At 40.7% G+C, this 13,176-nt stretch overlaps 1 long non-coding RNA gene across 1 annotated transcript in view; it reads right to left on the bottom strand.

Annotated features, from left to right (window-relative positions):
• LOC139812197 (uncharacterized) overlaps positions 1 to 13,176 on the bottom strand; it is a 56,356-nt gene that overhangs the window by 32,009 nt on the left and 11,171 nt on the right. The window contains exon 2 of the long non-coding RNA XR_011731831.1: positions 10,626 to 10,701. This is a non-coding gene — a long non-coding RNA (uncharacterized lncRNA). The remainder of the gene's footprint in view (positions 1 to 10,625; positions 10,702 to 13,176) is intronic.

The following is a 13,176-nucleotide window of genomic DNA, read 5'->3' as shown; positions in this document are numbered from 1 at the left end:
TAACATTATAACTGAATCTCTTTTACAGTCCATGTCTCTCCATCGTTGCTGGTTACGTAAGTGCTAGGCGCGCGCAAGATGGAGGTACACGCGACGTTATTATTACGGCGTCTACGCGCAAAAAACTCGCGGGCGCGTAAGGCGCTAATTCAAAAAGCGTGTTTCTTATTTCTCCCGGTGGCAGCGGTGGAAACGGCGAAACGTAACGACCCCCGTGCCTGTACTTGAGGATACAACGGCGAACGGTAAGACGACAGAAAGGTATGCGACTATAAAGGGTCTCGGGAAACGAGCTTGCGTCCGGAGTAAAAGGAGTCTGAAAGGCTCGCTACTGATTTTACAAAGGGACGCAAAGCGTCTCCCCGAGTCTCCGGAAGGACAGCGATCAGTATTCAGGTGGAGACTGCAGGGTCATGTGACGAGCTGGACATACACAAGATTTGCCGGAGATTCTTCACGGTACAGGATATGCCTTGCCTGGCAAACTGACCCTACGTGCTCTGGCTCCTTTATACGTCATTCCCATTTCCGATTCGCTCCTTCATGGGAATTTCGATCGTCTCTGACGTACGCGCAGCGCAATTTATTCCGACCGAATTCGCGAGACCAGCTTCGAGATCTTTAGATTTCGACCTCTTTACCGATTAAAGTAATTGGTTCACAAAACGTGATTACATAGTATTAGTAAATTGACCCGTATGGAAGATATACTACATGCATCGTGTTTTATTTTTCAAAATATTATATATTCTTAAAGCTATTATAATCGGCAAAATATTATAACATCTCTGAAAAGGAATTAATTTCTTTCTTATTTCAAATTTTCTATAAAGATAATAGCCATATAAATAAAAAATTATATAAAAATAATATTTAAAATTTTTATGTTATAAGATTAAATATGTTGTACTGTATGTATAAAAGGCAATGAGCATATTTTAGAAATTTTTTTATCTTTATAATTTATTAGATCTACTTTTTTAAATTAAATCATTGCATTTTAAAATGAAATTTTTTAAATACCTATATCTATTTACCGCACATTCAAATTCAATGATTCTCTAATGTTATATCTTCTGTTAAGAAGATTGTTTCATTGTTAAGAATCCATTTGCCTCCTCTTTAAAGCGAGCCAGTGATTGATCCCGAAGTTTCGGCTACCACGGTTATTCACTTTAGTCGTTGTAATGTTATATCGATGCACCGATATCGAGCGAAGGTGTGGCTGCGAGATGGGTGAACGGACGTTGCATAAAGCGAATAATAATAATGTGATCGACGTTAGTCGACATCGAGATCGTTTCTTTAGATTAGTCCTAACGGATTCCGCTTTCGAGATCGAGATCAATCCGCGTCGGTATTAAGCTTCGATGCCTCGATGAATCATACTCATCCCTTTCCGTGAACCTGCATTCCCGAGTGTGACTAAACCGCCCGCGGAGATTAAGAGACGTTTGTTGTCAGCGTGGAGACCGGTATAACTTTTCATGCCAGATCGGTATCACGACAGTCCCGGAGCGAGAGCTAAAAAGAGAGAGAGAGAAAGAGAGGGAGCTCGAGAATATAGAGGAGAAACCGACTGATTCTGAGTGACAGTCGAGGGGTGGCCAGACTAAAGGGATACAACCGCGAAGAGCCCTTTTTCGTGGCCACTCAAGCTTCCTCTCCGTTCCATTATGCCGCGCGCTTCCCTCCAGAAAAACCAAAGATGCGACAATTTGGCCCCGCGCGACTTCGGGGATGACTGATGCCCGCTCTTTTCATATCTTTCAGGCAGCCACGGAGGAAAAAGTCGACATCTCCAGATCGTCCGTGAGCGAAAGCAGCAAGCGGAAGTGTCGGCTCTTATAAACCTTACCAAAGTTGATTTACCGCGCGATAAATGACACCGCGAAAAAAGAATTGCTGCTTTCTTTTTAAACGATATGAAAAATGTTCCTTAATTGTATACATAATATATATAAGTATAATATTTTACATTAATAAAAAGTAAAATATAGAGAAGAATTATTAAAATAATTGAAATATATACGTACACAATTATTTCGAATTCTTGATTAATACGATTTAATCATATACGAAAGCGAATTTATTAAAGATGACTGTTATGTTCATTCAGTGAGAGATATCCTATCTACCAAATGTATTCCGCGCGAAACAAAAAGTCAATTCGTATAAATTTCTTTTCCCACATGGGGCGGCCGCACGGGATCAAAGGGAGAATACTGCGAAAAATGATGGGGTGTACGACGGCCGGCGCTTTAATAATCTTCCCGTTCCCGTATGATCAAATAAATTCACCAGCGTTGTTCGATGAAGTATCCACGGTCTCAAGGCCGCGAATTTGTGGACTCCGTGCGGTAGGTTAACGCGCACGCGAGTGTAAAGTGGCTTTCGGAGTAAGCCACGGTGTTAACGATGCTCCTCTCCGGGAGGAGAACCGGTCGGCGAGTAGGATCGGCTTGCTTTAGTATTCCAAATGCTTCATATATATATACATACGGCAAGTCGCACCGAGTATCAGCGCGCAGTCCGTTCTGTAAGCAGCTTAGCCGGTCTTAAGCGGCTTCGTGACCCTCCGGGCGGACCGAGAGATGCCGATTTTTGGTCTCCCGCGCCCACAAAATCTCTCTCTCCTCTCCCCGACCTGCCTCGATCGTCCGTTTGTGCGCACAGGTGAGAAAATACCGAACGTCATCCTGTCAGTCGCGATCTTTGAGAAGTCACTGCACCTTTCATCCCTATCGATATCTTTCACGTCTAAGGTCACCGATAATTTTGCTACCCCGACGCTTTCGAGGGATAAGTATATGCTCGACATCTTTTCAGTTCTTGGGCCGCGCCGTCGAGAATCGGATTTGGAACAAAACATGACGTGAAATGTTTAATAACGCGTTGATGGGACGATAATGCCAAAGACAAAGTCCACGGGAGTGTTTAGGCATGCACCCGGTTTGTCGGAAATTTTGATCTCGTTTCTCGGATGAATCACGGCTCATCTCACTGTAACACGCATTCCTGAGCGACAGGCATATCCAGAACGAACCCTCTCGTCCCCCCACTTTTGTGCCTCTTTGTTAAGTTAATAATCACCGGGACAGATCTGGACCTCGTGATGGAGTATCCCGCGGAGTAGGTCCCACGGAGGACATCCTGATTCCATCAGATCTTTATCCTAGCACACTGCGTAGCTAGAACAGGGCCGACTCCGTTGAGGGTCCTTTTGAGATCACCGCAGAGACTTCAACGTGGTAATGAAGAAAATCGTATAGTACTCACCGACGTTAAATCAAGACAGGCTACGTTGTTTCCGCATCAAACTTCGGGGTTTAACCAAATATACGAGCCGTTTCGTCGTAACCTAACCTGAGATGCGCGGCATTGCGTTCGAGCGAGCAAGAGAGAGCGAGAGAGAGAGAGGGAGAGAGAGCGCAAGGACGTAAAATATTTTATAGTCAGTAAAACATCGCGGTATGCTGCTGGTTGAACTGTAAGTCTTACGATCGACAGTTTAGCGATGGAACGTGTCGACTGAAGATCCATCGTTCTTACTTCCGTAGAGTTGAGAAAATATACGGGTAATCGCTGGGACCATCCGTTAAATTTATAGATAGGGCTGTGTGGGCCGAATTTACTTTATGCCCTAAATGGGAAGACTATGTTGAATTTACACCGCCCCGTTCCGAATGGGTGTCTGTTGTAAATTTATTGTCGACGGGTTATTTTCTACAGTCCATTAGATACGAGGCGGCCGTGAGTTATATATGGCGCATTCGGGAGATATTTGAAGTACTAATTTACGATAAAATTATGCCTCAAATGTAGGCAGAGGAAACATGCCTCGTGAGCGGCTTTAATTAGATATCATGATTAGGTTAGAGGCTATTACGAAGCTGAAAAATGCGGTGCATTTTAAAATCTATAATAGCTACAAATCTTAAAAAGATATCTTTTTAAATGAGCATAGAAAGCATATTTCCGTCAATAAGCGTAAAAAAATATTATTAAACTTTCCGAGTAACAGATGTAAAACGATTTTTACTATGCTAATACGTCATAATTCATTCGTTAAATGCAAAGTAGAGATAGTTATCCGAGTGAGCATTATACACAAATTTCGCTGCGTAGCCTTCATTTCTCTCTCCGGGATACTCGCCTTACGTTCATGTTTATACCACGTACTTCCCTAGGTACATGTATCCTTTTAGTTACCTCTGAAGTTATATGTAGTGCCCGGGAAATGATGAAGTGTCGCACTACGAATACTACGAAAGTTGCATACAAAATGCATTATACGACGCCTCATGCCCGGCGCGGCTTAATAAATTCCAGCGCAACCGAATACATCCGGGAGTAAAAGAAGTACTGATTGCGCCGCGACGCGGGCAAATACAATTATTCTCACAAAAATAAAAATACAATTTGTCATATAGAACAGCTATTAATATTTATCAAGAATCATCTCGCTTCAATCTGATTGAAAAAAAAGAAAAATTAAACAGCATTATCTCGACGCGTGAATTTCTTATAAATGCATATTTAGATTAACTTTTATTCGGCCGAACTAGAAAAGTAGCGATTTTTTCACTCGCAGAATCTGTAATTTATAATCCATGATTATTTAAAAATAGTTTATCGAGAGACTCAGATCTCTGCTTTGATAAATAGAAAAATTTTTAAATCAAAGAGCCTGAAAGAGCCAAAGCTGTTCAGGTCTAACGAAATCTCGGAAGCAGTATTACAAAAAATAATTTTGACCAAGAAACTTAATTCGAAGAGACTCGCGATAAATGATAACGTGCGACTCGCAGGCTATGCTTCATCAAGCCCTAGTAGGGCGCAGACAATTCCTGCATACGTTGGTTCGGTCCGAGCCAAAAGTGCTCGATACGTCCCCAACCGTGACGCCCCGGGACACGCTACAGGACGTCCGAGATAGTTTTATAGAACAAGTTCTATTCACCGCAAGAGTCTCTCCGCAGGGTAACTGCAGGCAACGGCGGCGCGGCGGCGCGCGGCGGCGGTAGCGGAGATCCTTGCTAGTCTCCGCGGGGAATGACACATTTCCTGACTAGCCGTTCGTTCCACTCGGCGGCGATGCGTTTATAGGTGCATCATGCATATGCGCATACGTACACGTGTCCCCTATTGTGCATTTGTGTATCTACAGGCGAACTCGTGACCGGCATTTGCAAGGCGATTACGTAAAGCGTCGCGTAACTGTTAACAGCAGTATCCACTCTGCCAATTAGTATTACATAAAGCAGGCAGGTCCCCTCCTGCATATCAGGGATTACCGATGAACTTTGTCGATACACAGCACTGTCGATGGGAGGCTATAACTTTGCTAATTAAAATGGGAACGTGCGTTTACACGGCGTGCGGTTGACTAAACGTCACGGTATTACTCGCTATGACGCGTCCAATTACATTACACCGAAATAAATTGTCAGTCCTATTAACTTTTGCTTCAACTGTTACATTTTGTGAACGTATTATGCGATGTTTATGCCAGTTGTTATTTTATTGCCTCGGCTATCCACTTATTTCGATGTTAATGTATATGATTTAGCATAAAATCAATCAAATATTCCCGAATATGCGCGCCACATGCGCTTTCAGACATGAATAAGTAAACGTGCAATCGCGAGACATCGGGGAATCGATTAGGTGAAGTGACGGAAGCCAATTGGCCGAAGGGCCGAGTCGTTGACCGGTTGATAAAGCGTCCGGTAGTTTGCGGAACTTGCTGATTAAACGTTTGTTCATTAAAACACAGACCGTACGTCCTCCCGTGGCGCCGCAGATAGCAATAAATACTCCTTCTCGTGACTGCTTACTTATCTCGTCCAGCGTTATCTTCAAATCAGATTCGGCGGTGGGCGGTCGGACCGTAGCAAACCCGTCCCAACCCGTACCAACTGTCCCGCGTTCGCATTTCTTTCGTGTTCTTTCGGTTCGCTACAACTGTATAATTGCTACACTCGGCGGGTACCGCCGACATCATTTAACTCGACATTTATTTATCTCCCTCCTTCTCGCCCACCTTCTTTCTCTCGCGCTGCCCTCGTGCCTAGAATTCGGGATAGGATTACTCCAATTACTGCGAAAATGTCTGACGGTAGAATGCCGCGAAAAGACGGGTAGGAACGTAGATGAGGATCAAGGCTATCAACTCTTTGTTAATTAAAACGCCGGGGAAACGTTTCGTCGGGGGAGTAACGTACGTCAAATATTTCACGTGAAGAGCTTCGAGTACGAAAGTGTTCATTGCCGAGCGAGTTACTTCTTACACGCTCTTCTCTCTGCCATAGCTTTCCTAGTGTGCTGTTGAGCTGTCGTTCGACGAAGCGCGCGCTCCTTCTCTCCCGAGACACCCGCGCGCGCGCTGCAGATTGTTACCCACAACAAGAAAGATCTCAACGAACGTCTCGGTTAATTAAGATCTTGTAAAAAGCCACGTCTATGAATTCGAGGTAACGATAAACACTCTTTCTTCGGTGAACGCACGCCACTGTCTTATCTTGTCTCGAAAATATATCCCCTGGTCAGATTTAGGCGGAGAGTTCGGTCGAGCAATTCAGAGCAGGCACGTCCGAAGGAAGCCGCGTGTTTCACATTCTTTCGGTAGTAGCATCGCTGTATAATTACAACTTCTGCGGTTACGAGAAGCGAGCCCCAACCTGATATTTTTCTTATCTCGCGATATATATAAGTATACATGTATTTCGAGACATATATATATATGGGGCTGCGCTTCCCTAGGGTTGCCCACTTATAGGAAACATAATAGCGCTCTATTCCAGGACCGGGTTTTCTTATCTGATGTACCCTGACCGCCTACCCCTGGGACGGACACTTATACGATACACGTAGTAAAACGGCGGTGGAGAGTATCGACCGCGGGCATTTTCCTTATTGGTTCGCTTTCCCGGCTTTCGCCACTGGCTCGCTCAAGAGGCGGGGAAAAATCCAAAAAGGATTCGATGGAATCGCCCCGTATTGAGGACCCTGACCTGCGCTAAGAAAACAATTCCGATCGTCTCTCCGAATACATTCGGAGACTCCCTTTGCTCACACGATGGCACACCGGCGAGAAATGATACGGCGCCGTTGCTTCGCCACAGTCCCAAACGTATACGGATCGGACGATATCGATTCGAATACGTGCGCGAGGAGTATATGGCTTTTTCTCTTGCGGCGGAGCTAACAGCGTGACGAATTTTCGACCAATAACGATAATACTTTACAGCGTATAGATTCTTGCTCGCGATAGCAATAAACGCAAGGAAAAGCAAAATATTTATATAGTTCTTACGCGAAATATAATCTTTTAAAGTGGCAAATTCTTTTTCAGTGCTTCGAGTCGATTAGTCGCTTTTCTCCAATTTAAGCGCGTACACAAAAAATTGTTATTCGTTGAGAAGGAATAAATGTCGGTACAAAGACAGAAACGCGCGTAGAATATCAGGAAGTTAATTAAATACTGGGAGAAGAAGGAAAGGAAAGGACAGAGAGAAAGAGAGTGAGAGAGAGAGAGAGAGAGAGAAAAAGAGAAATTCGTACGCGAATGCTTCTAATAATCGACATGTAAAATGGTAATTAATTATTATTGCCTCGTCTGTTTCGCAAACGAAAGCGGCAGGGCATAAGAACGCACCGTAATGATCCAACGCTTACAGCGATCCCGGTAGATCCGCTCTGAAATTCCCTGGCGTGCGAAAAGCATTCTTCTTCCTCCGCCATTCGTTCGGATCGGCATCGGGCAAGCGTAAAATTAGAATAATTAACGGTGCCTCTCGATCAGTTCCGCATCAACGTAATTAGCAAATGTCGAGGAAAGAGGAGAAAATAGTGAGCTGCTTGTTCGTCATTTTCTCTTGCGTATTCAATCTACGACCGGGGGTATAAGAGACTTAACATGTAATACCACTTCGGTCTTTGTACAGTTCGCTTTTCAAACGCCATATTTAATTAATTAGCAAGTTCGCATCTCCGCGCATGTTTGTATATGTATAGCGGATGCATTTTCTACGTTTTGCATTTAGTTCTTTAATTTTATACTTTTTATCGCGCAAGTCAAACTAGTTGATGTATTGTTATTAAATCAACAGATACAACAATTGTAAAATATGAAGTATAAAAAGTATAATACAAATATATCTTTATAACAGGAAAAATCCTAACAATGTCCAGGAAACAGTATTTTGTATCATATCAGACATTTCTATTCAAAAATTTCCATTTTACGGTTTTCATCAACGTTGGAATCTAAAAATTTCTCGCCGCATAGTTATTGAACACAATAAACACTTTGAAAATATAGAAATATACAAGTTACTCTTTTTTTTTAAATACATAGAATGATCATACATTCCACAACCACAATTTACATCTAATTGTAAGACCACGGTCACAGCAATAATTATAAGCTGTCTCATACATTAAGAGCACTGACTGCAATAAATGCAGAACATTGCAGGATTTTCGGGTGAAAATCCACTTTGCGGACTTGCCAGCCATTGTGCCATCCACAGTTCGCTTTCGTCCGCCAAGAATACAAGTCGCCCTATGCCATGCAATTAGAGAGCATTATTAAAACGAAAAATTTATTTTCTGTCGGCCGAAATGCCTGGGAAAGTCGCCCCAGTAAATTGTTTCGCATTCTTGGCCTCCAGCCTCAGTGTGTTAATCGAATTACCCAAGTTACCCGAGAAATTCAGCTGTAATGCGGTAATGAATTAGACGGCCGCTAACTCTGTCGCGATTGTTTTGCATTATGCGAGGGTTTATCGGCAAATGCGCCGTATTTTCGATTGGCAAAGCACGTATGCAATATATAAGAACACGAACTGCAGTCGCACGTACAACCATTTGTTATTGCAGCATTGTTCGTTGGCGGAGAAATTGTTACGGCTTTTAGAGTTCGTCGATATATGACGAGAGAGAGGCGCGGTTATTGCAAATATTATATTTACGGGCGACACACACACAAGTTACCCTTTTGGGGTAACGGGCTATTGTCACGTTCAGCACAACTGTTACAATCAACAATAAGAATAATAAAAAATCTACTACAGTGTTATTAATTACACTTACAAAAGCGATCGAATGAAATAAATCCATGTTCAAAAAGCGCTATAAAAGGATATATAAATCTGAAAATATTGAACTCTTAAATTTTTCTCTTTCTTTATGTATCAGTTTGCTGCTACAAAACTTAAATCCTTTTTCAACAAATTTACTCTTTTTACAAATAGTTAAGCGATTAAAAATATTTTTGAGCTAAATAGATTACAATTTGGATTATAAGAGCTTTATCCATAGGAAATATTAAAGATTAATTAATTAATTCAATACTTTCTCCAAAGAATCATTATATTGACTAACTATGAGTTTTCATATTCTCGCTAGAATTTCAATTTAGTTATAGATAATATCGATTTATGGATTCGACATAGAAACCCGGAAACTCAGAACTAACAATAAGTCATTGTTTCTAAGCGGCTATAGATACGTAACTTCTTAACTCCTAAATGTCATCCATGTGGAATGATCACGAATTATCACATTATGTAACTACTAAACTTTACACCGGATTCATAGGAATGCACTATCCCCCAGTTACCGCGTTATATTGATCCGCTTAAAAATACGTAGATTTCTCTATTCAAACAATAGAAATATTAAAGCTTAAATCTTTTCGCATATATACGTTTACATTTGATTTTATTTAACTTCAATAATATCGAATATTCAAGTGCAGGCGATAATTCTGTCTCGCGCAGCAAAAGGTAACAATAGTAACAAAGATAAAAGCGCAGTCTCTCTCGCACTCTTGGCACGTACAATTCGCGCATTGTTCTTTTAGAAAAACCTCTGATCGAAAAATTCTACGGGAGTTGTTTTTTAACTCGTTGACGCTCTCTTCTGCGAGCGTCATATCGTTTGCCGAAGAATTCCCGTGTCAAAGCCAAACGGCCATTGCATCGCTATCGGCGTCCTTAACGCGCAAAGTTAGGGAGTGGACCTGCGCGCCGGCATTCCCTATCTCTGCCAAATGAACGAATTTGCCGGAGTTAGCAGCGATAATAAACTTTTTTGTCCCCCGGGGTCGGCACCAAAAATAATGTGGGGACAAACAATATCGGTGGGGAAACTCGTAGAATAGATAGACAGTGTAGATTCAAGCTGCCGATTTGGCGCGGAGAACAATGGGGAGACAGAGGCAATAGCCATTCGTTCCGCATGAAATTTGACATACGCCTCTATTTATTCTCCAGTTAATGCGCTACTGCTTTAAGTCTTTATAATTTTGATTGATTGGTATACATATGTATTCTAACTATTGTCACGGAAAGAAGAAAATCATTTTAAGAAATAGCATTTTATCAAAATTAATTTAAATGCAAACCAAATATATTCTTTGTTAGATAAATGACATATCTTTTATTATTTAGCATTGTTGGATATGTATATTGTATATCGGTAAATTTAAATTAAAAACATAAACAAACAAATTAAGAAATCTATAACTCTGCGTTTTAAACTTGGTATGAAAATCAGAGAAGTTATTTTAAAAATTACACTTTCAAGTTAATTCTTGCCCTAAACTTCATACTTACTTTGAGGAAAGAAGTTTAGCGAAGCAGAAGATAAACTCCTTCAAAGCAGCTCTTGCTTCAGTTTTTTGCCTGGCGACTGAAAATAGAGAGTAAGGAATTATTAAAGGAAATCGATTTATCTGTTTGAACATGTATTTCGAAGTTGATTTTGGTGGATGCGACATTGAAGAAGAAGAGTTTTCAGAGAAAAAACACGGAACTTTTCTTTGCTTAAAATGACTTATTTAAAACTAGGCACTTAAATAATTGAATTTATAATTTTAAAAGCTTATATATATATAAATCTACATTTCTTCAAGAAATCTTCCAATTTTAATAGAGGAATCATTGAACAAAAATCAGATCTAAAATGGTGGCCTTGAAAGAAACTCTTTAAAAAATTAACGACCATTTTCTTTTTTTCAAATATAGACTACATGATTTTACCAGTCAGCCGTGTAAATGTCCAAGTTCAAATAACGGCTGGGGAAAAAAAAACAGATTTATCCTGGGTTTCAACATAAAAAGAGAAATCAGCAGTGCACAACTGTTTCTAAAAATTCATGTACAGATCGATCTCGCACAGATGCGTTCGGCAAACCGCGCGTAGCGCCGAACAGAGCTGTTAAAACAGCGTCGGGGGACAGATCCGTGGTGATACGGGCGGATCCGGCCGTTGTCGATCAGCAGGGACAACGAGGCAAAACGGGAATGACATGTAGCCGGCGCACGGTCCAGGTCTGGAACGGATTTCATATTGAGCCCCCGGTCGGTTCATCGCCATGGGCACGTGAGGCGGGCGGGCAGGCAGGCAGACAGGCAGGCAGGGTGAAACGACAGACAAGATAAGTTAACCGGGCGGTCGCGAAACGCACTCTTTTGTGTTTGCTCCTAAGGTCGGCTGACTCCATTGCCAGAAGGACAACGGGACGATCTGGCAAACGGTTTCTGGTCTCTTTGTCGGACGCCCCGTGCCACGGACCAGGGTCCCCAACCCAGCCCTTTTACCAAGCCCTTTGTCGGCGGTATAACGTTTAATTACTACGCGCGCCTCGGGAGGCAGGAGACGAAAAGGGGTAGATCAGCGGCGGCGTTATAAAAATGGGTAGCATACTGCTGAATTAGCAAGTTGCTTGTAAAACATCAAAAGTCCCGTGCTGTTATGCACTCTTTTTCTTCTATTTTCCCGCCCCCCTCTCTCTCTCTCTTTATACCTGTGTTTCACCGCCTCTCTATTTATATTTTACTTTTTATATTGTAGATACGAGATAACGCGAGAGACAAAGAGCGCATGAACGAGTTAGCATGCAGATCGTTGTAACGAGGAAAAGTGTACGCCGTAAAAGCTTTCTCAGTGTCAAAGACGGAGATGATTGCGTGATACACATGACAAAGCGACGGTCTCATGCCAGATAATGGCGGAGCCGGTCAAATTAAGTAGCTTCGTGTTCTTCTTATGTCGCCTGATAAAACGTACCTCCCACTAGGCGAATAGGTGAATTTACGTAAATTGCCTATAAATATTTCAGCATGTTATGGTGAATGAAACACCCATTGACCATCTTCAATGAATCTTTTATCACACAAGTTAATTCCATATTTGTAATTTTTGCGCGATGTTTTAGTAGCATCGTTAATTAACGTGGGATGCGTTCGATTGATGGAATAATGAATGATAATATTATAATATGTATAGAATTTGTGGATGGTAATAGTTGCGTAATTTTGAGTTGATGATTGAAATCATTATATCACTCATTAGCACGGTCTTTTAATAATTAATGATACGATATAGTAAATATCAAATTGGATATATATATATATATATATATATATATATATATATATATATATATAAATTAAGTGTATATATACACTATATGCATATTGTACATATATACATATATACTTAACACCATCAAATGCGACAAGCAAACGTATCAAGAACGTTTCCATTAAAATATAGATTAACGATAATCTCGACTGTAAGATATGCGCGATAATCTCATATTAAACGATGGCTTGTGTGTGTGAGTTGCTGCAGGATCACGATGATGATCCAATTATAAGTTATTACATCTTATGGCGTATGTGCTTTTAGTGTTTCACGAAACTGCATTCCTTTATGACTGCAGAAAGACGATCAGTATTACGTCAATACAAGCGTCGTAAAAGATGTTTCACTCAATTATTTAAAAAATATCATATTAAGAACTTATATTAAAATTATAAAATAGAATTATTGATGAAACTGAATGGTATTTTTTCAAATAGTTAAATAATTCAAATTCTAGCAATAGTTTTTATATTAGATATAAATTTAATCAAATTAGAAAAATAAACTTAGAGAGTATAATTAGAAAATCTATAAGGAATCACGAATGCAACAAAAAAATCGAAGAAAGTTAGATTTTTTCAAGGATACATATTATTCATGAGAATGATAAAAAATTATATAAAATGAAAATAAAGACTCAATTTCTAACGTCTTTCTTCCAAGCTTTGTGATTAAAACATTTACTTGATTATTTGCATATTAACTTTCTTATTTTGTCTCCAAGCACAGATATCG

This window comes from Temnothorax longispinosus, chromosome 4, assembly GCF_030848805.1.
Source record: "Temnothorax longispinosus isolate EJ_2023e chromosome 4, Tlon_JGU_v1, whole genome shotgun sequence".
NCBI lineage: Eukaryota > Metazoa > Arthropoda > Insecta > Hymenoptera > Formicidae > Temnothorax > Temnothorax longispinosus.
This window is presented reverse-complemented; position numbering and strand designations above follow the sequence as displayed.